Here is a 27,958-nt window from a genome sequence, read left to right on the forward strand (position 1 = left end):
AGACTGCAACCACTTGTTGCTCCAAGCATTGGTTTTATAACACTCCCCACTAAAATGGTATCATTTGGTTTATGATTTCTTTTCTTTTTTAAAATTTCTATAAAGGTTTTACTTTGGAGAACATTTCAAGCAATGTGCTGTAAAGGATCTCTCTGCCATACTTATTTCCTCCTATATAATATTAAGCCTGCGCTCAGAAGTTTTGCCATCTCTGCTGTCATGTTGCAAATCATTCTTCCTGCCTCACCGTCACCTTCTACCCGCCTTATCTCACTCAGTCACTCGCTTTCTCTGTGACAGATGGTTCTTGAGGCCATACAAATGGGAAGCAGTAAGCAAGTAAACAAACAAGCTGGGATCAATATCCCGGGAGACTAATTGAACAATGTCACAAACAATTTTGCTCCAGCCTGCTCTTAGTCATTTGTTTCACACGGCTCTCACCAAGCTTCAGAAGTACAGCTGGCAGGCAAGGCAGTGTGATCAAATATGTGTTAGGGCCACTCCCAAATATGTACTCACAATAATCCAGAGGTTGCAAACAGATGATCATATTTGAGAAGGCATGCTTTCTTTTAATGTTTCGACCTTTGTGATTTGGTGTGCATTGTAAAGTTTTGCAGTATGCAACAATTTTATTTCAGATCAGTCATCCGAATGTGTGCGTCGCTGATTCGTTTGAGCAACAATTCATTTTTTAAATTTTTGCACATCACGTGGAATTTTTTAATATTTTATATTTCCACTCTCTCTAAACTTAGCATCTACTAATCTTGCACCTTTCTCTGCTTTATGGTGCTTGTGTGACTGATGACACACACACACACACACACACACACACACACACACACACACACACACACACACACACACACACACACACACACACACACACTGATTTAGCTAATGGTGCTCCAAGGTGCTTATCGCTTCCTTGCTAATCTGGCTGGCGAGATGCATTTACAAAGGTTGTAGATTTATTACAGACGCATCTCCCTCCGCAGTTAACACACATATGGGGAAGATGTGGGTTTTACAGTGGGTTTTAAACTGTTCCCATTTTCTCAGTGATGTATACTCAATCCATGAGGCTAGTCCCGGGGTCTGGCCCATTCTCTGACATTTACTGGGCTGGTACAAGGACGTACCCTTTCCCTTCCCCTCCTCTTCCTCCCATTCCTCCCAGTTAATCAGACTGGTGTGAAAAGGAGGCTGATAAGCCCATTGTCTGGCTGACAATGTCTTGGTGATAGGCCCGTAGTGGCCAACTGGATGGTGTTCTGTCCCTTCTCCTCCTGCATCAACCCATCCCATATTTTCCTTGCCCTGAACCTTTCTGTTCTCGCCCCTCCCCTCTCCTCACCCTTTTATCAGCCCTTCTTCACCCTTTTCTCAAAACTCTTACCCCCCTCTGCCTCTGCCATGTCTGTAACCCCCACTCCCCCATGCAGTCCCAAGCTTTCCCTCGCTGACCCCTCTCTTCTTTCCCCTCTCTGCTCACCCTGCTCTTCCCTCTTTTCCATAGAGTGGCGCGGAGCCACCAGAGGGAACTCATTAGTGCACTGCTCCCAGGTTAATTGGCTAGCTCAAAGAAAAGGACTGAGAAAGAAGAAATGAATGAGAAGAACACCCACTCTGTCCAGGGAGAAAAGAGAATCGACCGGTGTGTTTCTCACACTGGCAGCTCCTCTAAACAGTGATGCAGCTGCTGTCAGACCAGATGTGATCCTCTCCTACTGATTAGCACTGCAACTTTGCTAACAGTCCATGCAGAGGGGGGCAAGGCCTTGGCCTCTATTGTTGGATTTATCTACCGTGGAACTATGTAACAAATCTGTAAGGCGCCCCATGTGACAGGTTCATATTTCTCTAAGAAAAGAAAAACGATAATATCAAACTGAATTGAAAGTGTTATCTGCTGGCTATCTGGATGAGTCTATGCAGAGATGGCGACTGCAGACTGCGCACGCATCTGTGCATTCACAAGTCCATAAGAGACTCACCAGAGAGTGCTTCAGTGCCCTGGAGGGCATGGCACGGCCCTCTATGTCCTAAGAAACAGAGGAAAATGACTCTTGAGGGAGTGTGTGGTAGGAGTGGTGCTTATGACAATACCAGGAGTGTGTGAGTGGAGTCTGGAGTGCTGTCCACTCTTTAATTAACTACACCACTTCCTGTCACCTTGGGCAACCAGCACATGTCAGCCAGATAACAACTGGCCGCACATTGTCAAAACAACACTAAATAAATCAGGATCTTGTTACATCAATTGTGGGATTTGCTTGTGTTTGGCAAAAACCTCATTGTCACGATGTTAACAGAGATATTTTTACATAAGTGATCTTTGCAATGGACGTATCTAAATTTAGTAGTAGCACAAACAATCTGATGGTAAATACTTTACATTAAATTACTCATAGTTGTGAAATTACAATCTCAACGGCAACTTTAATAGTTTTAATGATAAGTTTCTGGGCATAACTCAATTGAACATCAAGAATTTGCTCACAACTTGAGTAAATAACTTTGTCAAGGTATTTTAACTGTACAACAACAGAATTCTGGAAATTTTGGGTTTAGTTCACTTTGAATCTTTATCTTTCTGCAAGCAACAAGAATACAGAAAACACAAACACACTAAAAATACATTCAGCAGTCATTAATAGTCCTGGTCTTACATGTGTAATGTGACTGACAATACACTCCTAGAGAAAAAAGCAAACAGCATACATTCTAATAGCTGTATACAGCATTTGAGGCTTTAGGGTGAAAAAATATGTGAACATTTCTTTGGATCTAATTCTAAAAGTAAATCTCTGACAGGAAGAGAAGATGTCAAATTCCTCTGAAGGAGGATTTCCCAAACTCCCATATTTGCTTTCTGTGTCATTGTCCAGCTACAAATGCCTGACAAAGAAAGACGCTGCTCATTTACTCATATCTTAAAAATGTTGCCCAGTGGATTTCTGTTTTGCCACCAAGTCACCGTGGACAGGACTGATTCTGCAGTAAAACGGCAGAATAGCAACTTTCTCTTCAACTTTCTGTCAACACATTTGGAAAAAATGCAGTGTTCATATATTCAATTTCTCACTCTTTTATGTGCGAAAGCCAGGAGGGTTGGACGGAAAACCTTACAATTACCGGGCAGCCCGGCTCTATCACCTGTTATGTAAATACCATATTATTGGTCGAGGATTTTTAAGGCTCAAAATTATAGAGAAATATAGAGTTGGGAGTATGTGACACGGGAGGCCTGTGTAAATAACAAACAAAGCTCTTTTTCTCTGTCTCTCCCTTTCTTCTCTTTTTCTCACCAGCGAGATGATAACAGGATCAGTGGTTTGCTGGGCTTCAGCCAGCACAGGGATCATATTCATATGAGAGGGGTTGAGACTCTCTCCAGACTGCACCTAACGGAGTGGGGCGGATTAGGAGTAGGGATAGCAACAGCATTAGTCACAGGCTCATCTTTTGCCGTCTTCACTTCTCTTCTGGCTGTGTTTCGGTTTGTTGGACATCACTGCTTGTAACACCCCCCACCTCAGCACCACCACTAACACACACACATGCACAAGCATAGACACACACATCATACTCACCTCCCCCCTTGTCTTTTCAGCTGAGAGAGAAAGCAAAAAGCAAGACAGGGGGGGCACTGCATAGATTCGCTGCCATTGTGTGTCAATCATTCTGTGTGTGTGTGTGTGTGTGTGTGAGAAAGAGAGAGAGAGCTCTTGCCTCCAGTGATTAGCTCTGTCAATGCTGGGCTCTTGCTGCTTACAGAATAATACAGTAAGGCCTTGAGGAGCAGGAGGGAGAGAAGAGGAAGGCGGTATGCCTGTAGGCCTGCCGGCTCAGCGGTCAATGGTTTGTGTTATTGAGTGTGTATACCTGTGCTTGTGTGCGTGTCTGTGTGTGTGTGGGTGTGAGACAGAGAGAGACTGTGTTTACGCATCCGTCTTCTGGACTATCTGTTTGTGTGGGAGAGTGTATTTTTGGAAGCGAATTCAAGCTGAGTTGCTTGGTTTTGTTAGACAACGCATGAAATAAGAGGTGGATGTCTGAGCCTCAAAGGACAAACTCTGAGCACCTGAAAAGGAAAATAATTAGTGCAGTCGGATCACACGCACACAATGGCCACTTCTTCATCCACTGGTCAGTTAGCTGTACACACCCTTCCCCTCTCTCTCTCTCGCTCTCTCTGAGTTTCTCGTTATGTTTTGCAGTCTTGCTCTCTCTTCTCCTCTGAGACACACACACACACGCACATATGCACACATCTTTTTGCTCATGTCATAAGTGGGTGTGCAGAGTATCGCCTTGAGCTGCAGATGAACATGAAATAAACACAAACTAGGGTAGTGACAGTTTTAAATCGGCTTTAGATCACTATGAAAGGTAAAGGATTAGGATGCTTTTTTCAGTCCTGAGGAGATAGGACACAGTCTTGGAGGAGAGCCCACTCCTCTCAGCCCACTGCGGGCCGGGTGTCTATCTTCTAATCTTCTAAAGCACTCTTACACCATTTGCATGTAATATGGCCTACATAATAGTTAGCATATGCCCATCTATATAGGCCATGCAGAAAAGGCTTTGGAAAATGATTGGAGAACAGGTTTTTGTGTGCAATTTTTCATCGATATCACCAGTTTCTGCTTCATTTCTATTTCTCCATCCAGACTGCAAATTGTACTTATGATGCTGTGTTAATTCTTTTAAGTGCAGCTGCTTTTTAACAGCTATATTTTTATATTCACATAACAAAATTTAAGAAGCAATTAATGTGCTCCTGTGTTTGGCCTTCAAATCCTTAAATTCTCCTATATGTGCTATTTATTATTTCACTCCTGAGTCTGGCAGTTTAAAAAAACAAAAAACAAAACGGGTTAAAATTCTCCACAATGGCAGCCTTAAATTCTCCATTTAAGGCTGTCATTATGATATAAAGAATTCTGCAACAGATAACATTTTTATTTACATAATTTGTAATATTTGATTAATTTTCTTATCAAACGGGGCCAAATGATAACAAAACTTTTAGCTGCTGCTTTCATAATAAACCGGGTTATTTTATTTAATCCGTGTTTAATGAATGCTTCCTATCTAATCGCTCTAATTGTGAATATATAAGCCACCGTGTAGGCCGTGCACTTGTTTTTTTTTTCTGCCTTCCGTGGGTTTTGTCAGCTTTTTTTTCTTCTTAAAAAAAAAACAAAAACCAAAAAAACGTCCCGGGAAGACGTTTTTCTCTGTATCTTGCGTGTGTGTGCGCGTGTGTTTTTCCTTTCTCCTCTTATATGCTTTCTCTCAGTTTCCCTTTCGAGTGCACGGAGGGAGCTCGCAACAAAATCAAATTAAATTTTCTATTGAAAATGTTGCTCTTGTTATTCAGATGCTGCTTTGGGGTCTTTTGTGTGATTCTAATTATTCTCCACTATCAGGACGGTCCACAGGGTAATTAGTCACTTCTCACCAAAGTCCTCCCTGCATCCTCAGATTCTTATCACCACAACTGTGACATTTTAAAAGAGACATTTTTGTCTCTTTTATGATAGCATTGAGTATTTTTTTCTTCCCCTCTTCATTCGTGTCCGCTTATTTTAAGCAATTTGGTGCCACAGTGCGCATAAATAGCCACTGCTTTCTGTAAATGCACCTGGTTTTTTCCCTATTTTTCCCCCGGTGGTGTCGAATTGGAGGCGACATTGTAGCCCGTGTTGGAGATCCCGTTTTGTGGACAAGCACAAACATTCCTCCGTAACAATCAAAGCCATAATGCCGTGTATAGGAGCAGTGTCCTGAAATCAACAGGCGCCGGGGAACAGGTGCTCCGGCCACCGCGAGAGGTCCATAGCAGAAGGGCATTTCAGCGTGGGCATGGTTCACAATGAATTGCAACACTTACACTTTGGTGGTGCTGGTGATGATGGGGGGGACTGGTCACTTGGATGGGTCCTAACAGTCTTTTTTAACGGAAGAAACAAACTCTGTCGAATTTTTTTTTTCCAGGCAAAAAAACAAAACAAAAAACAGAAAACCTTGAATGTATGATAGGGGGATAAAAACAAGATGGAGACCTTGAGATATTTACATAATCAGACAGCATAAAAATATTTATTTATTTATGGCCTAATAGAGTCTTTCCTTCATCCCCCCCCCCCCCCCCCCCCCCACACACACACACACACACTTTAAAAATATCCAGTCAAGTATAAATTGTTGCTTCAAGTCCAAATCTTTGCCTATGTTTGCTGATATTTAATTGCTGAAAATCGACTCTGCTGCTGATTTTTGCACAGCGGGACGCGATGACCCCCCCACCTCCACTTCCAAGCATTTATTTTATTTCTGGTTCATGTGTTTCCTTCTGCTGTTTTCGGGAGAATTTTAATCTTAAAGCCTGTGCAGTGTGGACTAATAATGCCTTTGTTTAGTCTGTGATTAGACATGGCCACCTCGTACCCCTTAGTTGTAATTTAAAAGAAAACTTTTTTTTTAAATGACAAAATTGATTCCTTATTTTCAGATGCAGCATCAAAAACACTTCTAAAGCAATTTTACAGCATGTTTTTTTTTAAACATATATGTGCTTTACTGCTTTACTGGATGCATCAAACCTCTCCCCCCCAATCCCTATTGCTCATTTGTGCCACCTGTAGGTTGTGACCTTCGGGGGGAGTGTGTGCCTCATAAAAGAACTGCAAGCATGAAGAATAATATCCAGTCAAATAGTGTGGTGGCTTTAAGGAAGCTGGTGAAACATGATTTATGCCCATTAAATAATTAAGAAAAATAGCACAGGGAGGAAGGAAACAGGAGACAGAATGGGGGCAGGCAGCAATGGTCAGATCAGCAGATCTTGGTCCAGGCTGACAGCTGAATCAGTGATGACTTACCAAATTAAGATGAAGTGATAACAAAATAATCAGGAGTGCATGTCTGTGCAGCGAGTCTGGTGTGTCATGTCTGTGTCCGTGTGCCTGCAAACATCAATTTATTTGTGTTTAACGCACTGCCTAGCAAGTGTTGATAATATGTGATTTTTAGTAGTTTTAGAAAGAGAGAAAGGAAAATGGAGAGTGGTGGTTGTGCCGGGGTGATGGGTGGGTGGGGTGGGGGTGTTTTCTAATCAGAGTCACTGTCGTTTTTGTTGTCACCTGCTCCCAGACAGACAAAGTGGCATTTCCTGACTGTTCCCATCCCCGTCTGAGTTATCTGACACCCAAAAATACGGCTATGGGGAAGCAGGGAGACGAGGCACCACAGCCTTATCCCGGTAAGGAGATGGCTTCTTATCAGATCAGGCTAGGAAGTTTATTTTATGGACTAAATCTGGATAGAGGGGATAAAGAAATGACACATCCCTTGCGGACACAAAGGGAGAAGGAGATTAGTCCTCCAGCAGCATATATGGCTTTAGTTCAACCTGACAGGCAGCGGATTGAAAGGTCATGAAATAATAATCCCCCTATTCTTCTGCTCTAATCCTACGAGGGTGTGTTTCACTATGGGAACGTATAGGCTGAGGCTATGTGCTGCAGGGTGGATGTTCATTTTATGTTGTCACTGTATTTAGATAGGCATCCAACACTGATTTAAATTAATTAGACTAATTATGATTGAAGTGGGGTTTTTATGATGGGTGTTACTGCCAACACGTCTGTGTCTGGCTTTTAGGCATCCCCCCCCCCCTTCTGTTTTTGTAATTTATGGTTGTACATATGCTAGAGGTTGTTTTCTGCACGTTTGACTTTTTTATGAGACAGAGTGAAGGTTAAAGGGACATTACAAAACTCTCCCATCACCAGAAGGCTTTCGCTTCTCCACCTCACAAACATTAAGCATCAGGTGTGATACTTAAGTCCACTGTGTATGTGTGTCCAAGTATGTGCATTATAAAGAGGGAGAGATTATACGGTTAGAAAAGTGTGGTCCAGCCCAGTCTGTGTGTGTGTGTGTGTGTGTGTGTGTGTGTGTGTGTGTGTGGGGGGGGGGGGGGGGGGGGGGGGGGCATTTCTTATGTGTTTAGAGAGTGGTGGGTATAGACGTGAAGGGAGAGGGTAGAGTCTGTCCAACAGCCTGATAATCAAGCATCGAAAATGAGAGAAATTCAGTGCAAACTAATGTGTTCCACACAATTACTCGATTAATAATTCTTATTCCATTATAGTGCCATGGAGACTCAGAGAGAGAATGAGGGAGACGGTGGGAGAGAGATTTTCTGAAACAGGGAAGGAGACAAGAGAGGGAGGCGGGAGGGAAAAGAAAGAGAGAGAGAGAGAGAGAGAGAGAGAGAGAGAGAGCACATCAGGCATGAGATCTGCAGTGGCTGTATATTTCCCAATGCCTAGTTAAGGCTGCAAGGCAGGGGTCAGGAAACTTAATTATAGCGTAAGTGGATAGAAACTGCAGAATGATAAAGAGAAACATGCAGACAGATTGGAATGGCAAGGACAGGTTTAATACTATCTTCTCCTGTCTGCTTCCCTCCCACAATACAAGCCAGACCTGCAATCACACAAGGAAACAGCCCATACACCCTTCCTGACAATAACACTAATGCATATCAAAATTACATACTCCACAACTGCAAGGCATTTTGCATGGCCACTATTACTTTCCAATTTTGTGAGTTCAAGAAAATACATATCCCATGTAATGGTGATATCAGAGGAGTGTATTTCCATGCTCTCTCTCTCTTTCTCGCTCTCTCTATCACTCTCTTGTGTGTGTGTGTGTGTGTGTGTCATGTCTTCTGATAAGCGTTCACCTGTGGTTGAACAAAAGTTATTAAAACATATCTACACTGACGGAGCAGCTGAATAAATAATCTGGCTTTTTTTTTTTTTAATTTTCACTCCAACATTAATTCTTCATCTTCTCGTCTATTTATTTCCCTTAATATCTCAACGTGCAGATTTTTTTCTTTTTTTTTTCCCAGAAAGCCCATGTGTGTCTTGTAATTCCGCATGTCTTGATTTGGATTTCAAATCACTGGGGCTCAATGGGTGTCCCAATACGCCACTGTCCGTTGTGTGAGCTTCGCAATCTATTTGCACTGTATAAGATTTGCATATCTGCTGCTCATGAAGCAAGGCTTTAATTTCCTCCTGCTGGAGATAAACATCACCTTGTTGGAGCAGATGGGTGGAGGCAGGATGGGGTCAATGAAGAAGAAGCAGGACAATGGCATTGGTTCAGGCACTGAACGGGCAGAAGTAATAAAATTGCACAATTTCCATACGATGTCCTTTTTTGGGGGGATAAATTAGGATCAAATGTGATATGAGGGGATGCTGCAAAATTCAGTGGAGGAAAGAACATTTGGATACCTGCCTCTTGAGTACATACAAGACAAAATTTGCGAACGTCTGTGTATTCCTGTTTTGTAAACTATGTTTTAAAGTTATGGACATGTGATCCCCCTCCCCCAAAAAGGGCTTCAGACCATGATTTTTAACTGCAAATTTGTTATATTTCCAGTAAGCTTCCATATATATGATCATCTTCATATGCTTTGTCTCTGTCAATATCTATATTGAGTATAATTAATAATCTCCATTGAACTAGAGTCTATTTCTTGCTACTGTTGGCGTATTGTACTGATCGCATTAGACGAGAGGTGCCACATTTCATGAATTAAAGTGTCAACTAAGCACCTTTCTTATGACAATATTGGACACAATGGAAATGATTAATTAGCCTCAAAGAGATGGAATTTAATCAGTGACTGAGCTGGAATTCAGTCCACATTTAAGGAGGTAAATTGGATGTAAGCTTGGACAAAGTGAACTTTTCATTTTTACTTTAACTTACATCATGTGCATTGTGGGAGGTCACACATTGTTCAGCAGCATTTGTATTAGAGGGGGGAGACCGGGATATAGCAAGAATAGTTTCTGAACAGTGAGCAGCTCGTGCGGGACTTATGTAAACCACTAGTTATTTGGATGTGGAAACGTTGTAATTATAGTACTTCTACAGGGGATTGCTCTGCTTCTGCCTTGGGGGGAGGTGGGCAAGGCTGGGGGGTTACAATAGGTTAGAGGGGTGGGGTGTGTGTGTGTGTGTGTGTGAAGAATGGAACACTCCAGTCTTTTATTAGCTTGTGTTATCTAATATTTATTTATTTATCATAGACACCAATGCAAATCAGGAGTTATGGAGCCTGCTAATGACACCAACAAGAGTAATTAATTAAAAAGCAGAGGTGCGTGTGCCCGCACGCGCACACATTGCACATACGTGGACCCTCATGTAACAAGTTCATCTAATTTTCACAACACACAGTCGGATAAGATGACAAGAGGGAGGAAAAGGCAAGAAATCTGCATCACAGTGTTAATTTAATCAGACTTCAGTAATACCTCTTCTTTTCCCTCTCTCCCCAGGCAGCTCGCGGTTTCTCTGCTAGCTTGAGGAGAAGATGAAGGGAGCTTTCAGCCTCTTAGAAGATGAGGGTTAAAGAACGGAGAGATTAAGGAAGTGAGAGAGCGACTGAAAAGAGGACTGGGGATTATGTCATCTACAATTGATGTGCTCTCTTAATGTACCTTTAAACATGTGCCACTGGGGCCTGCTTTTATAATGTCTATTCACACATGTGAAGGGGTGGGACGGGGTGGGGTGGGGTGGGGGGGGTGAAGTATTAACCCAAAAATACTTTGCAACAGATGTGTGGCTCATGTATTGATAGTAGTTATCAGGGTTTATGTCACTTTGATATGTATACAGCATGTGAGAAATCGTCTTTGTCAAAGGAAGTCCATTTCTGCTCAGTTTCCCATACACTGCCATGCATTGTACTGATCTCCATATCAAAAAGAGATCCTTTATCGAGTGATCATAAGGACAAAATGTGTCTTTATTCCGCGTCTTCTGCTCAAATGAAAATGTTCCTGCAATCTGGTCCAACTTGGACTATGAGCAAAGGATTTATTAAATTGATTCTCCTCTTCGCGCTCGAAGGAATTGTCTCTCAAATTGCTGCTTGTCTCAACAAAATGACAGCGGAGAGTGTCTGTGGAAGATCTACAGATCTTATCCATACGAATGTTATGGGGTTAAGTGTACTTGGAGGTGTGTGTGCGCGTATACTGTATCTGTGTGCACGTACGCTTGTCTCCGTGTCTGTAGTGTGTGCAATCATTCGATTAAATCCACAGCTATCACTAACGGGATTAGCTGAGTGGACAGCAGAAGTCTATCATTGCTTATTGATTTCCTCTGATTCCCATCAGCCCATCAGGGCAGGACATTCTGTGAGTGGCCCCAGTGGGAATCACTGCTACCGGCCGGGGTTAATGTATTGTAGCTAACATATCTGAGAAGGTTCAAAGCAGGCACCAATCTTTCTGTGTCAGGAAAAGTCGAATAAGTCAAAGCTATCAGGGGCAACAGATGCTTCTGTCTCTTCCTCTTCGGTGTAAAATATACTCTGACTCTATCTCAAGTGAACTACTTGGCGTCGAGTCGGATCAATTGAGTTTTAAGACAGCAGTGTTGAGCAACAGTAAACAGAAGGGGTGTTCTTTTCTTTCCTATGGCCATTTTTTGTGTATGAAACGAAACAGTGAAAGTATTGGCATTTTTTCATATCCTCGGCTAGATCTTTCCTGTTTAACCCTAAAGCGCGGGGTTAATTGAATGGTGAATCGCTTTGTGCTGTAGGCACGCTGAAGATTCCACAGCATTTGAAAACTTAAAAGACAAAATACAATAACCCATACAGACCAGTCACAGCTATTTGTGGTCCCCAGGTGCATTCAGCTCGATTTTTTAATTAGGCTGCGTGTCACCTACAGTGCAGCCAGTGGCATACCCTAGGAATTATGGACATAGCTAAGATAGCTTTCTCTCTACAAAGAACAAGTAAAAATCAAACCTTAAAGAGTATATATATTTCTGCCTGCCTCCTTCCAGCCATCTTATTTTAAAGATCCAGCATAGAAATTGCAGTTCAAACAATTATGCAAAGGTTTTCTGATGCTATATAATTAACATGACTCTGCATGGCTGACTCTGCATCTTCCAGACCTGATGATACAGCTGGGCACATTGGATAAGTCTGTTGTAGGTCCAATAAAGAATAGGCTAAGCTGGGCTTTCTTTGCTTAGTTGTGATGACCTAATTAGCCTCGTATGGCCATTTTGAGTTTGAATTTTCACAATAACATTTTCATGGTATCTAATTATGTCCTCATGAGCATAATTAGATTCCCTGTTGAAAAGAGTGAGTCAGCCAAAAACATTTTTTTTTTACTAAGCACAGCAACTTCCATAACAGATTGGAGGCTTAATATGGATTTTAACTCTGAGGAGTGCAAATGTGTTTGATCAGCAAAATATAGATAAATATTTTGGCACAATATGTGCTTCTCAAAAAAAAAAGTCTCTTGTATTGATAATACATTTAACCAATGAAAAGCTCTTGGTGTTCAGATGGCATTAGCAAATTAAATAAAGCTTGTAAGGTTGAAAACAAGAGGCAAAAAGGTTATACAGGTTGTTTGTGCACAAGATTTCTCTTTTGCTTGTGACTGAAACTGTCTTGCTGAAACAAACAAGGCCTTCCCTGAAGATGCTGTCTGGACAGTACCATATGTTGTATCAAACACTGTGTATGTTTAGTCATCTAGGACATCTTCACAGATGTGCGAGTTTCCTATACCATGTGCACTATTGCACACACTGGATTTTGCTGGATTTTGCACTGTGTTCTGAAAACAAGCCCAGAGGATCATGGCATCCATCATTTTCCTTTTTTTCAAACTCGCTCCAATCCTGGTCAAGAGAAGGCAGCTGTGGATTTTGCATTTTAGAGAATGTTTTATTTTCTTGTTTGCCCAGAAAGTTTCATTCTTGTTTTTTTACCTAAAAATATTCAAAATTCTTTAATTCTTGTAAAATATAACGTGAGCTATAATGTGCCATGATATTTTAAAATGAGCATATATGTTACAAAAAGAATAAAAATTTCTCAGTGAAGTATTTTATATGTTGCACTATTTTCAGTTAAAATATGAGTTTTTAATGATCTGTCCATGATTGCATTCTGTTTTTATTTACACTTTGCACAGCCTCTTTAAAGTTGTACACCTTTAAAGCTCAGTTTTTAATTACTTCCATTTTTCTCTGTCACAGATGACAGCACCGCTGTCTTCTTTCCTTGGGAGTAAGAGATGGAAAAAATAGAGATGCTAACAGAGGATAATAATCTAGGGGAAGCTGACAGCAGTTCACCCTCAATGGTTCAGATGTCAAAGGCTAAAAGAGGGTCACAGAAATTAATAATAACGTTTGTGAAAAGGCGAATAAGACATGTTCAAGGTTTAAAGCTGTACCTCCGGATGCAGCTGTGACAGGACCATAAGAATTAGTCCAATTAAAAGTGGTAATTGCTTTGCTAATTTCTCCGATTAATTTCTCAGAGTATAGGAAAGAGTGGGAGCATAATTGGTGAAATGCTTTAACCCTTCAGTGTCTTAATTTCTTCCTTTACCTCCTCTTTACTGATGTCTGTGCTCTCTGCATAATAGCTCATCTGAGCTTCCCAACATTAAGTCATCACCTCTGATTTTTCTTGAGCTTCAAAAATATCAGAGTTATTAGTTTTTTTCTGAAACTTTTTTCTCTGAATGTTTTGTCACATAGCCTGTTGGTTTATAATAAATGGCAATTGCAGTCTAATAGTGGGATATACAGCAAGTAAATTCATTTATTCTTTATCATCACGGCAGACAATTAAAATGTAAGGCCCTTCACATTTTTAAAAGAAAATAAAGAGCCATGAAGCTCTCACTATTCTCAATTTTCCATCTTTCAAAATAGCAAAAGAGAAAAATTTATACATAATTGTGGGAATGTATTTGTGGGTGGTTGAGTGACATCTGAAAAAAACAAGGAGACATACCATCACCTACTATGGTGCACTAGTGAATGTGGCAGGTCATAGCCTTGTTGCTTTTAGTCTAATACAAGACATTTCACCCTGTTTCAAAGAGCTGATATAGCATCTGTTATGCATCACTAACAATGTAAGTTCTTTTTGAAAGGATTGACATCCGGGAGGCGTCATTGAAGTTGTGACACATTCATGTCACATTGGAGTAATTTAATAATAATGAGTTTTAGATATGTAAATGGTGTTCACATTTCAAAATTCTTTTTGTGAAAGCTGTCGTAAATGCAATCTGAAAACCAAACAATCATATATGCAAAACCTGCAGTTCTTTCCCTGCAAAACACTGATGCTATGCAAGGTCCTTCATTGCACAACGGAAGGGGGTCTACGGTGTGTGATAATTGAGACCATTGGTGGTGATGACACCTGAAAAGATTTACAAAGCTCCAATTAAAGAGAAGTTATGTACCTTTTGATTTAATTATATTTATATAGTACAAAATAATAACAATAGTCTAGAGTTACTTTATATTAAAAAGTTAAAAACCCTGTACCATTATAGATAGAAACCCAATAAGAAAATGATAAAAGTCTCCCGTGTGAGAATGCATAAAGCAAGACAGAGTCACAGGGTATCCCTAGGATGGCTCAAGTTACACACGAGGCTAAGCAACAATTAGCATTATCAATAAAAAGACAACCTACCAATAAGTGATACAAAATATCTAAAGTATGCTCACAGAACACTCAGAATTGCATAGTCATGCTGAATAAGGACCTTTTTTTGTTCTTAAAAGTCACATTTCTTTGTGGCATGGATTTAAGTAGCTATAGAAAACAGTGGCATACTGACATAATAGGATGAAGTAATTTCTGTGTAACTCTCCCCTCTATGGCATCTTCTGTTGTATTATGACCTGGTGACTACGTGAGGCCAGTGAAGTCCATTGAACTCTTTGTCATATTTATTTGAATCTATTTAAAGAAAACTTTTGTTTTGTGATGGTGTCTCATCTGCTGACAGTAGCCATTAGCTTAGCAGAAATACTAGCACATAGATTGGTCCTGCTGGTGGTATAATGGTGGGTCCAAGGATTGATACTGTGGATGCCATCCATTAATTTCCCTTCCGCTTATCCAATTCAGAAAGACAGCCAACCTTACCCAAATGTAACCCCTCCTAACCGCATGTCTTTGGACTGTGGGAGCTGTACACAGAGAGAGAACATGCAAACCCCTCATGTAAAACCCCGGGCGAATGGTGTGTTTGAACTAAGGACCTTCTTGCTGTGAGACTAAAGTGCTAACCATCTCAACACTGCACTTTTAAATTTTTTGGTTAAGTTCTATTCAGTTCAGATTCATATATACAGCGCCAAATCACAACAACCGTTGCCTCGAGGGGCTTTATATTGTAAGGTTGACCTCACAATAATACATACAGAGAACTCCAACAATCATATGACCCCCTATGAGCAAGCATTTTGCCGACAGTGGGAGGAAAAACTCCCTTTTAACAGGAAGAAACCTCCAGCAAAACCAGGTTCAGGGAGGGGCGGGGCCATCTGCTGCGACCGGTTGGGGTTTCTCAATAATAAAAAAGGAAAAAAGGCTAAAGTTTGGCCACAACATGGCCAATACTTATGCAATTGTGAAAGCATTATATCTCTGCAACTGCAACACAAACTGATGGATTTTTTTGTCATTATCTATATAATCATATGACCCCCTATGAGCAAAGACTTTGGCCCATACAGCAAGAGATAAAAAGATGACTTTAATATGTTACAGAGATTTCTGCCTCATATGGCTCATGTTTTTCTAAATGAAGACACATGACCCAGTGTGTCTGTGCCTCATTAATAGTTTCTGGACAGCAATGGATTTTTATGGCACATGAATTGGATACATGTCTTAGATAGGCAGCCAATTTTTGTTGTTAGCAATATCAATCAGTTGACTGTAGGAAAGCTGTAAAAAAAATCATCAGTGTTACCCTTTAAGCATTAAATACCTAGTGCGTTCTGCTTTCAGCTCACCACAGCCACTGAAAACTGCCTCATCATTGCCACATATTTCCAGTGCTGGAAGAACAGTAAGAATGGCTTTTTCCCCCTTATTAATCATCATGTCATTCTGTGGTGACTGGACATTACTATTGCAGGGTCAGCGAGAAGGATTTCCCTCACAATACAGTTGTGCCTGACTTGATTATAGTGCATACACATGTCAGAAAATATTCTGGGAACAAATGAATTTCCTCTTCTGCTCTAGCTGACAAGGTGGTCAGCTCTGTAATTTGTTCCCGTCTAGCTCAAAGTGTTCAGAGTAGGCAGTCCATTGAATTCCCATCCGTCATGGTTAGTTACACGCTTGTCAGCTGCTCTCCCACTGCCCAGCAGTCTAGCCATCACCCCTGACCTGGAAGCATTATATCTAAATCACATTACATGGCCTTGTGTTCTTTAGTTGCCTTTTGAAGTCACCAGAGTGAGACATCTGTCCGGCCCTGTTTGACTTTTCTTCCCACTCAGCCACCACATCTTGATTAGCTGATCTGATTTTGTGCGTGGGTGTGTGTCTGCTTGGGTGTATCTATGTTTGTGTGCGTTCTCGCAGTGTGTGCGTCTATATTTGAGTTGGCAGAGAGGGACTTGTTTGCCGGCTAAGATGATTGATGGGCTGATGGGAAGATAATATGCTGAGAACGACAACCAAAAGGACCTTGAATTCATTCATTGTGACGATAATGAATCTGAGAGAAAATCCTTGTGTTTGTTCATTAGCTATTAAGACTCGATGACACAGCCTTCCTGGCACTGTCAGCCACAGATGTCCCTCACTGAAGGATTCTGCAGCACCTGAGTCCTTCCTGGCTAATAAGGTTGTAATTAGCAGAGCGACAAGAGATGCACAGCCCTGAGACAAGCTTTTCAATTAAAAAAGGGAGAAAAAAATACAAGCGAGCATTTTCTGTTCATTTTTAAATCAAGAAAATCGAAGCTCAACATCTAGTTTTATTCCTATAAGTAACATGTAGCCTCAGAGTGTATGCATAACTTGCAAGTGTGGTGCAAGAGCTCAAGATGAAGCAAATTTCAATCGTAATTTCTGCACAGAATTTAATTCGAACGAATCTGAGAGATTGTTTGTCTAAAATTTGTAACAACACTGACGGGAAACTGGTCTCAGTTGTCTCGAGTCCTTGTAACCTTTAAGTGAATATGGGTGAGTGTACATACAGGAGCGTCCCCTTTCATGTCCTGCGTTTGAGAGTTTTGACCAAGAAGCAGAAGGAAGAAGAGAGGAAAAGTCAATTGAATTTTTTCTTCTTCTTTTTTTTTTGCAATGTAAAAGTGAAGGTGGAGCGAGGTGGAGGTGGAAGAAAAGATCTGTGTCTCTTAACATGAGGTCATCACCCTGACCTGCAGCTAGAAACACTGTGCCGTTGGATGGTTTTACTTGTATTCCTCTGGAAAAACTAATTAGCCTCACAGCACTTGACCCCAACCTTCTTTCCACATACAGGCTGAGCACCGTGTGTGTGTGTGTTGCTCAATGTGTTGTCACTTCATTGAATGCTTCCACATGGAAACACAAAATGATTTGTGTGATCCGTACCATTAGGCCAAACAAAACAAACACTGCAGATATGTCTGCTGCCTCAAAGACTTTGCTCACAAAGGCAAAATTTGACATTTAAAAGATCAAAGCTGAGTGCTATCAACTGCATGACAAAATGAGATGCATCACTTCAGTTTCAGCTGGAACTTATTTATTGTGAATGGCAGACGGACGATGAACGTATAAACAAAAAAATACTCCAACCACTTTCTCCATTTCATGCATCTCGACCGTATCTTTGGCAGGTGATAAATATACAACCTTTACACCAGCTAAGGTAGAATGAGCTTTAAGTGGCGTCTCATATTGTTGAAAATATTTTTTACATTTTATTCCATGAGTCGCAGCGAATGGCATAAACCTGATATCATTTGTAAACTTCAGATGTTACCTTTCACTTGAGACATCTTTGATGTTTTTTATTATTATTGTTTTTTATTTTATTTTTTATTACATCATCTGTTTGTTTGTTTTTTTAAAACTGTATATATACAGTTAAGGCCGCATGTTATTGTGAGCTGGCATTTGCTGCCCCTGAGATCCCATGGAAATGTGCTGGGTAAAAAGTGAAAAATATCACTCTCTCAGTCTGGAGAAGAAGGCCTGCTAAAGATAGGCTCGCATTCCTGTAAAGGACAGGTTAGGTGAATCCAAGGATAAGGAAATCTTTTGAGTACGAGTCTGGTATTGAGAGAGTAGTAAGACTCGGGTTGTGTCTGGTTTGTTTGCATTTCTTCATCAAACACAAAAAGTGATATACTTGAATAAAAGCAGTCTCCATTAGCAGCTGAGAGGACCATGTGCCTTATGTCTGCATTTGACTGGATTTACATTTATGCAATTATACAGTACTGTGCAAAAGTCTGACACTACCCCTTATTCATTTTTATTTTGCTACCGAGAAATCCAGAGTTGTTATTTTTAAAGTGGTCTTGAGCTATAGTTTTCCAGGCTTTTTCCATACATTCAGTCCAGTCTATGTTCCTGGCTTTTCAGAGGAATGTTTTTTGTTTTTCTTTTTTTGTTAACTCAGTTAAAGCTGACCTATGAGTCAATCAAGCATAAAGAAGAACCTAACAAACCAGTGTTGTGTCTAAGCATCACAGACAATTTATCAAATAAATAATTCTAATTCTAAATTTTGTCTTTAGGCTTTTAATTATTAGCAGCCTAGTTACACAATTAAAAAAAATTCTTTATCTGAATCTGAACAGTTCAACAGCCATAAGGTAGTATTTTTGCACTAATGAGGTGATTCCCGAAGTGCTATTAACTGAAAACTTGGCATATATGAGCACGGTGTACATTGCATTCTTCAAAAGATTTGAGGAAACTGGACAAGAAGAGGACAAAAGAAGAGATGACAGGCCTATAAAACGATCTACAGCAGATTAACAATATCTGAAAGTGATGTACTCAAGAAATGGAAAAAAAAAGTCGAGTCAGGACCTCACACGGGACCCGAGAGACTCATTTGGCCCTTCATTCGATCCATCTGCTGTTAGCTGAAGCCTCATCAGAAATGGCCCCAGTTCAGTAAAAGCAAACCTGGACAGAAAAACACACACTGGTACACTATCAGTCATGGACTGACCTCCCCAGAGCCCGGACCTCAACATTATTGAAGCTGTGTGGGATCGTCTTTTCAGAGAGCTGAACAAAAGGTAGTCAACATCCAAATAAGAGCCTTGAATGTCCTTCAAGAAGCCTGGAGAACTATTCCTGAGGACTAGTTAAAGAAAGTTTGCCTAAGAGTTCAGGCTCTGTTGAAGGATACAGGTGGTCATACATTAGAACTGAACAAACTGCCTTATATACTTTTTTCCACTTGCCACTTTCCTAGAAAATATAAAGAACTGACAGACAGCTTTTGCACAGTAGATATTTCATCATCGTAAACGAATTTGTGATAATTGTGTTGTTTTTTCCAAAACAACAAAATTATGGGTATTTTTGTTCCATCTAATTTTTTTTCATACCACATAACTGACAGGCCTATATATTATATAATGATTGCGTCACAACTAAATTAATGGCACACTTGAGTTGAAAACAGAATCTTAAAGTAACTATTTCGAAACAATATTAAACAAAATTTCAGCAATCAGAAATTTAATATCATGCAAGATGGAAAACTTTCTCTAAGGGACAAGTCTGAAAAGGTGCTATTGTTCAAAAATTGAGATAAGTTGTTTACAAGATAAGATAAGATATCAGATAGAAGAAATTGTTCTTTTTTTGCGTCACTGAATTGTATTTCATGCATTTGCAATGTTGTTTTTAGAGACTGTCATTCCAATGAAGTGCCGCTTAATTGAAATAGTAAGTTAAAGCTGTTTTTTTCTTTTTAGTATAATTCCAACCATTTGTCTCTGAGCTTCCTGTAGCTTACCTCCCTATGTGTCTTTGTGGACCTTTGAGTATTTGCTCCTATTTCTTTATTCTGGTTGTATCTGCAGGTTTCTGTGTCTCTGTTATTTTAACTCAAATATGTTTTATGTACATTGAAAGAATAATGTGTCACAGCTGTGACTTTCAGGTTGGCTTCAAACCTTTTCGCGGTGTCTGAATGACATACAGTAGAAATTTAAAAACCCCTAGGGCACCAATCATTTTAAGGATTGTGAGTTAGTATCCACATAAACTGAAAATAAACATTTTAATGAATTAAAAAGTGTCTTAGTGATTTAAAAAGAAGGAAATGTTTGCATATTAACCTCAGTTTTTCAATTATGGACAAAAAAAAGATTTTAACAGTTGGGGACTTCAGACACAGTATTTTTGCATGTCTTGACACATGTCATGTTTGCGCAATATTAAATTTTAGCACATTTCAATTCACTTTTATGGACATGCTGCATAGCACCTTATTGACAATTGCCACATTACATAATAAAAGACAATTTATTTATTTCTTTATTCTTTTCTCAAACTTTCAGAAACACAAAGAGGCACACTTTGTACAAATAAACAAACATGATGGGAAATTATCTCAAAGTGAAAGCTATAATCTTTCAAATAGTGACCCTACAAGATTCCCAGTTTTTCCCAGACTGTTTTGTAAGCAATCAAGTCTTTTCAAAGTCATTTAATGTATACTATGGGCATAAAGAAATAGTACTAAAGTTAGTTTAGTACTTCCATTCTTTGGGGACCAATTTCTAACCACTTGTTATGAAACGTGTGCAGAAAGGACTTACTCCAAATGGCCAGCAGCGGGGACAACTCAAAAAAGCAAGTCAGGTTGTATAGATATTATGTAAACAATCCTGTAAACACTTTCATGATTAGTGTGAATTGCTATTTTTGACTCTTATCAGGCATGATGTTGATTTTGTGAATAAGGGTCATTTTTTGAATAAAATAGACAATGAAGCAGAAAATGATGTGACTACCTTGTCACTGACATGTAGCTACTGTATGAGTGTGCCGTACGCTCGGTTTCTAGGGATGTTTTCACACCTGCGCTGTTAGCTATACTAAATGCCTTCCTGTTGCCAGGTATGCTTTGAATTCTGAGTACCACAGATGTGCAGAGTTCACAAACTAGCAACGAGCCATAAAATCAATGTTAATTCTCCATGCAACTAGTCTAGAACATGGCACCTTCTTCCCATGTTTACTTTTGTCATGCTCGGCACACAGCAAAATTCAATTCAATTCAATTTTATTTATTTAGCAGCAATACACAATGACAGTTGCTTCAAGGTGCTTTATATTTTAAGGTAAAAAACCTACAATAATACAGAGAAAACAACAACAATGAGATGACATGTCATTAAAATTTCTCTCCTCTTTCTATTGATATGTGACACATTAATGTAAACTACAAAGGCATTAAAATGTTACTTGGCTCAGTCCAAACAAGACCGAAAATGTTCTGTGAGACAAAGAATTCACTTCCACCTGCTTTGTAGATGTCCTCTACAAAAGAGGAATTAGGGTCACTGGAAAAAAAAGTGACTTTTTTTCTTTTTCTCCAGAATTCTGAGAAAAAAATTCTGATATTAAAGTCAAAATTTAATCTCAAAATTCTGACTTTTTTCTCAGAATTCCAACTTTAATCTCGGAATTCTGACTTTTTCTCAGACTTCTGAAGAAGAAGAAAAAAAAGACGTGCCCACTTTTTTCCCCAGTAGCCCTAATCCTCTCCCGTCGTCCTCACACTACCAGACCAAATAAAAAATATATACATATATTGATTTCTATGCTTAAGCTTATTAGATTCTTAATAACCTGCTGATTGGTTTACTGATATTAACACTGTTTACGTCTCTGTTTTTATGTGTGCGATCGAATGGAATCCACGTGTCAACCAAAAAGAAAGAAAGAAAGAGTGTCCTTAAACCCACATTCACTAGTAACGAGAATACACACACCACTTCTAGCTTCTTCTATTGTGGTGCTCTGAGACCAAGGCCATGTGCCACTCAGGCTGGGCTCTCATGACTTTCATCCAAATCTCTGTCGCCTTCAATTAGTATTTAACTCATGAGACTCAGTCAGTGTTTCCTTGTTCACCAAAATAACTGGGAATTCAATTTCTCCCTGCCACTCTCTCACAATAGGCAGTGGACTGGGTTAAAGACAACCTCAAAATGATACAGAGTCCTTGCAATCATCTGCTCCTCCAGTCTTCCTCTGTCCTCCAGTGTTTTGGTTTTTTTGTCTTTTCCGTGCTCTCCGTTTCCACTCATTCATGTCTTCATTGGGCTGTTGAAGCAGATCTTACAAATTCAATTTCCGAATCTTCAACAATGTTACAGACTGTCTCCTTCTTCTTTTTTGTCATTTTAAACATGAAAACCTACGTCTGAAAATGAGCAGCAGGAAGAACAGAAGAATGCGCATCAGTGATTCAGTGAGAACCCTGCTGACAGATTATGTCATGGACTCGACAAGTATTCACCGTTAACCCAAGTTTTGGTGAATTATAAACAAATTAACTGGTAATTCTGAAAGAATTAGTCGATCATAGATTATTATTATGCTCACAGATTACATTTTTAATAGGACATTTTACAGCTAACAAAGTCTCTAGTTTGAGCCTGTTATGTACAAACTAAATATTTTTGGGGTTGCAGAAAGACATTTTAAGATGTCCCTTTAAGCACTGGGAAAAATTCTGCCTTTATAAACCAAATGCAGATTTAAAAAAAAAAAACATTGATTACATCATATAAAATTTATCTTATTACTCTTTTGATGTAGTGCTTAAAATTTCTGTCTATAGATTTTCCATTTTTTGAGTCATTTTTAGCTAGCGTCTCAAAAATAAGTTCATAACTTTTTCTTTTTCAAATATTTAGAAATAACAACTCGTGCAGGCAGCAGAACATACTCTTTGCAAACTTGGGATTTTATTGTGTGACGATTCTTATTCTGATTTTACATTTATTTTAAAAAAAGTTTCTATATTTTAGCATTATTGATGAGTTGACGATAGATAGAGACAGGAAGTACAAGGAGAAAACGTGTAACAAAGGATCTTTTCAACTGTCACCACACATATATATATACTATTACCACTGTGCCCTCTGATTTGTCACAGTCTAAGCATCATGTTCTCAGCCAAATCGAAGGATTCTTTTTCATTGTGCAGAACAGCGCACAATAACAGAACTATAAGCAGCAAAGGCAGCCATGAACCTGCTGGGCTGTGGATGTGTTGCCCTGCTGTTTATTTCAACACAAAATGAAGAACAACTTAGAATAAAACTTACCTATACTACCTGCTGATTTAATAGCTTCCTGTGGAAAACAATAGATTCTGTTAAGTTTAGGTTGCTGGGATGGATCATACTTCAAGTATATGTGTTCACAGTGTTGAACATACAGAGATTTATTTTGGTTCAGCTAAATATCTGCTCCACCATCATCAACCCCACATACATGCACATATGTGACGTCGGGAAATATCACAAGTTTTATCTTCAGAATGTGCTTTCTCTTCAATATAATGTAACAAAAGAAAGAAACTTTCATCACAATGTTCAGGATTCTTGCTCCGTAATCTGGCTAATTAATGATCAAGATCAAACTAAACTGCCAACATTAATATTGTGTTAATAAATGTGTTGTTTTGGTTCTCCTCATGTCTTCTGATTGTGAGTGACTGGACAGTGTGCTGCTGCTTTTCCTCATATTGCTATATTGTTATTAAATATATATAGTTGTCGTTGTTGCCACTCTGTTGTTTTCATGTGAGGGATGATGTTGTTGAATGTCTTCCACAATACGTTTAATTTGCGGGTTAACTCCCACATAGTCCACAGTTTCTTTACTGCTTGTTTGCAGCCTTGAACACTATATAATACTCAAACTTGGTCTGCAGCGACGTTGCTGCAATCTTCTGCAAGTAAATAACAACTCGAGAGTCTTCATGTGGAATGGTCCATACTGCCATGGTTATACGCACTCTTTTTAGCGCTTTCTCCTTTTCAAGCTTTGCAGGGCCACGTGCCATTCAAGGTGAACGCGCCTCTGCAGTAGGTATCTGCTTATGGACACAGACGTTACAGGCTATAACAACTGTTGAATCAGTCATTCAAATCATCTATCTAACGGAGTCCATCTAGTAGTAATCACTATCCCATTTAATCAGCAAATGATTGTCTTTAATTGCCTTGTACTAAACTATCAAAAACATAATAAAGAGTCTAAACTTCTCAAAACAAATGCATACATGTAACAAGAACACAGATACATGCACATACACACATACTGGTCCATCAAGCCGCTCTCCATCTGTATATCCAAGGGTCTCCTGTGACCTTCCTCCCAACAAGGCCAAGGGATATTCATACTGATTTATTCAAAGGGACGGTTCTCATTCAATTTTCTCCATATTCATAAGCGTGTTTCGCACCCCCGCTCTCGTTTTCCTTTTCAGCTTTAAATTAAAGGTACAGGAACGAGCTAGGCCTTTCATCTAGGGCTGGGGGTGGAGAGGCGTGGGAGGAAAGCAAAGGCGTGTGTGTGTGTCTGTGTTGGGTGAGGAGAGGTGGAGCGGCGTGGGGGGACGTCGGGCAAAGGGAGGAGAGGGATTGCTAGTGGTGAGACTCTCTCCACTCTGTATTTATTAGCCCCCACTCCCTCCTCTTTACTCCCCTCATCCCCCACCACACCTCTTCCCCCCTCCTCCTCCTCTCGCGACGACACCTGGCGAAAAATGATTCATTAATTCAAAAAGCAGCATTTTTGAAAGCCCTATTTCAAAGGCATCGACAGGACAGAGAGAGGAGTTGAGTGGGGCAGGGTGAGCCGGGAGAGCTGAGCGAACGGGAGGAGGATGGAAGAGGTGGAGGAGGCAGAGAAGGGCAGGGGAAGGCAGAGCCAAGGTGTTTGAAGGTGTAGAGTGCACTTCAAGTTTCTGTCATGGCAAAGCTCAAGCTTGGGAGGAAGGAACAGGAATTAAAGAGAAGGTAACAAGGATACCTTGGATTTACTGCAAATTTTGCAAGCTTTTACTTGCAATAACATGACAGACTGTCTGCAGCATTACAGTTATAGGGCTAAATGTATTCATCCAAATCTAATCAGATATAGTAAATTACTTTTTTTTGCATTAAAAATTCGTATTCCACCTATTGGGTAAATCAGAAGATTCTGAAAGTCACCGTGACTATGATGTATTCACTAACACACACACATTTATACACACTAGCAGTAAACACTAACGGCGGGATCATGTGTCGGCCACTCCCAGTCCAGCTGAATCTTTCATACGGCTGCAGATGATGTGGTTAATTATAGATGGCAGGACAAGCCGGGATCCTTAGCCTCAATTAGACAAGGCCACAGGGTTACTGACCTGCACAGCAACTGTCAGTGCCTGTTACACACTACACATGGCCGGTGACAGCGAGAGGGTCTGGGGGTGGAGGGCAGGGCTGGGTTACAAGGGCTTCTACAGTCTGCTTTTCTTTTCCAGGAAAAAAAAAAACAAACCCAAGCGAAATAGTACCCCCCGCCACCCACCCAACACACACCAACACAAACAATCAAAAACTCACAAATGAAAATACAGTGGTCTCAAATGAAGGCTGATTTTGTAATCAGTGGAATTAATCTCATTATTAGCTTATTACTGTTGCCTGATTGTGTATTCTGTATGTGTGTGTGTGTGTGTGTGATTTGTAGCACTGTTGACATGTTTTACTTTCTTAATTTATTAATTAACATCATGCAAAGAGCAGAAAACAAAACCAAATCAAATCACCATGTGGTGTGATCACCCTTTGCTGTTAAATCAGCATCCGTTTACACCTGGAATTAAAATTTGTCTCCACATGTGTCCCCTGCGATGATTTGTAGTTAAATCTGATTTTCCTACTCTGTATGCAAATAAACACATAGCCTGCATTACCCCCATTTGCAGCAACCAGCACGGGAGTCCTGCATGGGTCCATTTTTGTAGAAAAGCAGAAATTTAAGCTTTTTGTTACAGCCAACATATCACACGTTTAGCCTTATCCATTTGTTTATTCATCTGTATACGAGCTTGGACGGCACATGTGTCTACTGTGAAATTTCTGCCTGCGAAGGACCATGCTAATGCAAATTTACATGAGACAGTATTTATTACATACAGAACACAACATATGACAAACTGTGCAAGGGTCCTCTAACCCTACCCAAAAAGGTGCTCACAGTCAAAGTACAACGAAAGTATGAAATGTTTAGATTTTTCGTTAAGGGGTATTAGGACATAATAAAAATCATCTGGTGTTAGCAGGTGTTAATATTTGGTAAATGCAACTTCGAATTAACAATAAAATATGACATATTCCAAAATGTCATTATCTATTTAGCAAAAAATGAAGCCAAAAAAGAAGCAGTGTGTGAAAAATGAAGTACTCCCTTACATGGGTATTAAGAGGGTAAGTAACAGCCACGTGGTGCTGCTAATCAAATGCAGTTTTTTAACTGATCATCAGCAAATGTAGCCATCTTTATAAAAGTTAAAGTTTGGAAAGACATTAACAATGATCTTAAAGAAGCAACAGTTGCTGCCCAACAATATGTGGAAGGTTATAAGGTCAATCCCAGATAATTTGAAGTCCATCATTCCAGAGTGAGAAAGATTTTCCACAAGTGGAAAACAGTCGTCATTCTCCCCAGGAGTGGATGTCCCAGCAAATTCACCCAAAGGTTAGATACCCAAATGTTCAGAGAAACTGTAGAACTACCTCTCAGATTCTTTTGGCCTTATTTATCATATAAAGTATTAAAGTTTATGACAACCCAGTTAGAAAAAGTATGGCTTAATTGAACACATTTGAATACTTACGTGTTCAAATGTAAATACTTATGGGCTTATGTGTGCAAAGTTGCTTCTGAACAAACTACATGACATTTGGAATAATGTCCTCTGGACAAACAAGACCAAAGTGGGGATGCATATTAGCACAAACACCTCATACCAACTGTGAAGCGCGGTGGTGGAAGGGTGATGATTTGGGCCAGTTTTGCAACCACAGGACCTGGGCACCTTGCAGTCACTGAGTCAAACATGAACTCCTCTGTATACCGAAGTATTGTCAAATGTGAAGCCTTCTGTTTGACAGATAAACCTGGTCTGAATTTGGGCCATGCAACACGACAACGATCCCAAACACTGCAGCAAATCTATAACAGAATGGCTGAAAAAGAAAATAATCAAGGTGTTGCAAAGGTCGAATCAAAGTCCAAATAGGTCTTTACAACTATGTGAGAGACTGATAAAGTCACACAGAAAATTATTACTTCAAGTTATTCCTGTTAAAAGTGGTTCAACAAGCTTTGGAATCTCTGAGTGTGTCTTTAGTTTCTCACACAGTGGTTCTACATTTTTGATGAATTTTGTTGGATAAATATTGCCACAGTGTCATACGTCATGTTTTGTTCAACTCACATTGTATTAACTTAATTTTAAGACCTGTTAAGGTGGAGATCGTTTTTTGTTATAGTCTGCCTTAGTGAAGTGACAAAAGTCTTTTTGGCTTTAGGTCATACAGGGCTGGGCGGTCCAACTAAAATGTTCCAAACACAAAAACACAATAAGAAACACTATCAGGAGTGGCTACTAATCACTGTATATCACAAATATAAAAGAAAATAAAGATCAAACAACTTATTTAACAGAACTAAACATTTTTAATATAAAAAAGCTCAAAAACGTATTTCAAGCAAGACAATAACATTAACTCTTTACTTGCTACAATTTTTGCATCTCAAAGCAAGCAAGCCCCTCAAAAGCCTCTCATAACACATACAAATGTTGAAAAGGATTATTGCATCAAGTTCTGTTAAACAAGCCACTCCTAAGACGTTTTCTGAGCTCTCACAGAAAATAAATACTTTCCTTTCCCCCAAAGTCAGTGAGCTCACAGGAGAAAACCAAGAGCTGCCACTAGTTATTCTGTGGTGTAAGATTTTTGGATGGCA

At 39.8% G+C, this 27,958-nt stretch overlaps 1 protein-coding gene across 3 annotated transcripts in view; it reads left to right on the forward strand.

Moving 5' to 3' along the window:
• sox1a (SRY-box transcription factor 1a) overlaps window positions 1–27,958 on the forward strand; it is an 81,877-nt gene that overhangs the window by 27,293 nt on the left and 26,626 nt on the right. Inside the window, exon 3 of one of the 3 annotated variants that reach the window (XR_014797168.1) lies at window positions 10,395–10,613. The exons of the other annotated variants lie outside the window; for them this stretch is intronic. The gene's annotated coding sequence lies outside the window, so the exon portion shown is untranslated. Of the gene's footprint in view, window positions 1–10,394; window positions 10,614–27,958 lie in introns of those variants that run through there. 3 annotated transcript variants of the gene reach the window in all.

The sequence above is a fragment of the Perissodus microlepis genome, chromosome 16, assembly GCF_051167445.1.
Source record: "Perissodus microlepis isolate ML-2025 ecotype Zambia chromosome 16, ASM5116744v1, whole genome shotgun sequence".
NCBI classification, from domain to species: Eukaryota; Metazoa; Chordata; class Actinopteri; order Cichliformes; family Cichlidae; genus Perissodus; species Perissodus microlepis.